Here is a 4,503-nt window from a genome sequence, read left to right on the forward strand (position 1 = left end):
TATATGTGGAATCTAAGAAAAACAAATGTCATGAAGAGATTAGTGGTAGGATGGGAATAAAACACAGACCTACTAGGGCATGGACTTGAGGACATGGGGAGGGGGAAGGGTAAGCTGTGACGAAGTGAGAGAGTGGCAGGGACATATATGCACTACCAAATGTAAATTAGATAGCTAGTGGGAAGCTGCCGCATAGCACAGGGAGATCAGTTCAGTGCTTTGTGACCACCTAGAGGGGTGGGATAGGGAGGATGGGAGGGAGGGAGATGCAAGAGGGAAGAAATATGGGAACATATGTATATGTATAACTGATTCACTTTGTTGTAAAGGAGAGACTAACACACTATTGTAAAACAGTTATACTCCAATAAAGATGTAAAACACACACACACACACACACACAAAATATATATCCATTAAAGAAACTGAACCAATAATTAATAACCTTCTCAAACAGAAAACACCAGGCACAGGTGGGTTCACTGGTGAGTTCTAGCAAACATTTAAGGAAGAAATTATACTAATCCTCTACAGTCTAGTCCAGAAAATAGAAGCAGAGGAAATACTTCCTAACTCATTCTACTAGGACACCATTGTACTAGTACCTATGACAGACAAAGATATTACAAGAAATGAAAACTACAGACCAACATCTCTCATGAACATAGATGCAAAAATCCTCAAAAAAACTTTAGCAAATTGAAAACAACAATGTATAAAATCTATTATACAATATGACCAAGTGGGTTTTCTTCCATGTATACAAGGCTGGTTCAACATTCAAAAATCAACTAATGTAATTCACCACCACAACAGAAAAATCATACCAGTCGGTGCAGAAAAAGCATTTGATAAAATCTAGCACCAATTCATGATTTAAAATAACAGAAAAATACAAATATAGGGGAATTTCTTCAACATGAAAAAACCTACAGCTAACATCAGAATTAACGGTGAAAAACTAGGTGCTTTGCCACTAATATGAGGAACAAGTCAAGGATGTTCCCTCTCACCATTCCTATTCAACATTATACTGGAAGTTCTAGCTAATGTATTAAAACAAAAAAAGGAAATACAAGGCATATAGATTAGGAAGGAAGAAATAAAATTCTCTTTGTTTGCAGATGACATGATCATCTATGTAGAAAATCCAAAATAATTGACAAAAAACTCCTGGAACTAATAAGTAATTACAGCAAAGTTTCAGGAGACAAAGTTAATATATAAAAATCAATTGATTTCCTATATCAGCAATGCACAAGTGGAATTTGAAATTAAAACCTAATACCATTTACATTAGTACCCTCCAAATTAAATACTAAAATAGGTATAAATCTAACATAATGTGTAAGGTCTATGTGAGGAAAACCACAAAACTCTGATGAAATAAATCAAAGAATTAAATAAATGGAGAGATATTCTATTCTCATACATAGGAAGACTCAATATTGTCAAAATGTCAGTTATTCCTAACTTAATCTATAGATTCAATGCAACCCCAATCAAAATTCTGGAAAATTATTCTGTGGATATTGATTGACATACTGATTCTAAAGTTTATATGGAGAAGCAAAAAAAAAAAAAAAAAACCAGAATAGCCAAAACAATATTGAAAGAGAAGAACAAAGTTGGGGGATGATACTCCCCAAGCTCTAGACTTACTACAAGCTACAGTAACCAAAACAGTGTGATATTGGTGAAAGAATAGACAAATAAATCATGGAACAGAGTAGAGAGGCCAGAAATAGACCCACATAAGTATAGACAACTGATCTTTGATAAAGGAGCAAAGATAGTCTTTTCAACAAAGGGTGCTGGAAAAATTGGGCATAAACATGCAAAAAAATAAAATTGAATCTAGATTCAGATGTTAAACCTTTCACCAAAAATTAAATAAAAATTGACCTAAATGTAAAACACAAAACTATAAAACTCCTAAAAATAACATAGGAATAAATCTAGGTGACCTTGAGTTTAGTGATGAGTTTTTGGATACAACACAAAAAGCATGGTCCATGAAAGAAATAATTGATATGCTAAACTTCATTAAAAGTAAAAACTTTTTCTCTGAGAAAGACATGTCAAGAGAATGAAGGGACAGCCACAAACTGGGAGAAAATATTTGCAAAATACACAACTGATAAAGGAATGTTTTCCAAAATATACAAAGAACTCTTAAAACTCAACAATAAGAAAACAACCTAATTGAAATATGGGCCAAAGACCTTAACAAACACCTCAACAACGAGGATATACAGACACCAAATAAGCATTTGCAAAGATGCTTCACATCATATGTCATCAGGGAAATGCAAATTAAACCAACAAAGACATACCACTACACTGCTGTTAGAATGGCCAAAATGTGAAACACTGACAACACCAAATGCTGACAAGGATATGGAAAAACAGGAACTTTTATTCATTGCTGGTGGGAATTCAAAATTGTACAGCCACTTAGAAGACAATTTGACAGTTTCTTACAAACCTAAATATACTCTTACCATACAATCTAGAAGTTGTGGTCCTTAGTATTTATCCAAATGAGATGAAAACTTATGTTCACACAAAAGCCTGAATGAAAATATTCAAAGCATCTTTATTCATAATTTCCAAAACTTGGAAGCAACCAAGGTGCATTTCAATCTGTAAATGGATAAAAAAAACTGTGGTACATCCATACAATGGAATATTATTCAGCAACAGAAAGAAATAAGCTATCAAGCCACTAAAGGACATAGAAGAACCTTAAATGAATATTGCGAAGTGAGAAAAGTCAGTCTGAAAGGGCTACACACTACATGATTCCAATTATATAACATTCTGAGAAAGAGAAAATGGTGGAGAAAGTAAAAAGAATCAGTGGTTACCAAGATTTGGGGTGAGGGAAGAAGGGAGGGATAAATAAATGGAGTACAGGAGATTTTGGGTGCAATGGAACACTGCTGTATTACACTGCAACTGAGGATACATATTAGTGTAAATTTGTCAAAGCCTAGAGAATATACAACACAAAGAGTTAACTCTAATGTAAATTATGGACTTTAGGTAATAATAATGTATTCATATTGGCTCATCAATTGTAGGAAATATACCATACTAATGCAATATTTAAATAATACAGGAAATTATTGGGGGGTGGTAATGGGCTATATGGTAACTGTATTTTCTGCTCAACTTTTGTTTTTTACTTTTTTTTTTACATCTTTATTGGAGTATAATTGCTTTACAATGGTGTGTTAGTTTCTGCTTTATAACAAAATGAATCAGCTATACATATACATATATCCCTACATCTCTACCCTCTTTCATCTCCCTCCCGCCCACCTTCCATATCCCACCACTCTTGGTGGTCACAAGGCACCAAGCTGATCTCCCTGTGCTATGCGGCTGCTTCCCACTAGCTATCGATGTCACATTTCATAGTGCACACATATCCATGCCACTCTCTCACTTCGTCCAAGCTTACCCTCCCCGCCGCGTGTCCTCAAGTCCATTCTCTAGTAGGTGTGCATCTTTATCCCAGTCCTGCCCCTAGGTTTTTCATAACCATTTTTTTAATATTCCATATATACGTGTTAGCATACAGTACTTGTTTTTCTCTTTCTGACTTACTTCACTCTGTAGGACAGACTCTAGGTCCATCCACCTGCCTACAAATAACTCAATTTCGTTTCTTTTTATGGCTAAGTAATATTCCATTGTATATATGTGCCACATCTTCTTTATCCATTCATCTGTCGGTGGACATGTAGGTTGCTTCCATATCCTGGCTATTGTAAATAGAGCTGCAATAAACATTGAGGTACATGACTCTTTTTGAATTATGGTTTTCTCAGGGTATATGTATCGATGTCACATTTCATAGTGCACACATATCCATGCCACTCTCTCACTTCGTCCAAGCTTACCCTCCCCGCCGCGTGTCCTCAAGTCCATTCTCTAGTAGGTGTGCATCTTTATCCCAGTCCTGCCCCTAGGTTTTTCATAACCATTTTTTTAATATTCCATATATACGTGTTAGCATACAGTACTTGTTTTTCTCTTTCTGACTTACTTCACTCTGTAGGACAGACTCTAGGTCCATCCACCTGCCTACAAATAACTCAATTTCGTTTCTTTTTATGGCTAAGTAATATTCCATTGTATATATGTGCCACATCTTCTTTATCCATTCATCTGTTGATGGACACTTAGGTTGCTTCCATGTCCTGGCTATCATAAATAGAGCTGCAATGAACATTTTGGTACATGACTCTTTTTGAATTATGGTTTTCTCAGGGTATATGCCCAGTAGTGGGATTGCTGGGTCATATGGTAGTTCTATTTGTAGTTTTTTAAGGAACCTCCATACTGTTCTCCATAGTGGCTGTATCAATTTACATTCCCACGAACAGTGCAGGGGGTTTCCCTTTTCTCCACACCCTCTCCAGCATTTATTGTTTGTAGACCTTTTGATGATGCCCATTCTGACCAGTATGAGGTGATACCTCATAGTTTTGA

The sequence above is a fragment of the Physeter macrocephalus genome, chromosome 21 (genome assembly GCF_002837175.3).
Source record: "Physeter macrocephalus isolate SW-GA chromosome 21, ASM283717v5, whole genome shotgun sequence".
NCBI classification, from domain to species: domain Eukaryota; kingdom Metazoa; phylum Chordata; class Mammalia; order Artiodactyla; family Physeteridae; genus Physeter; species Physeter macrocephalus.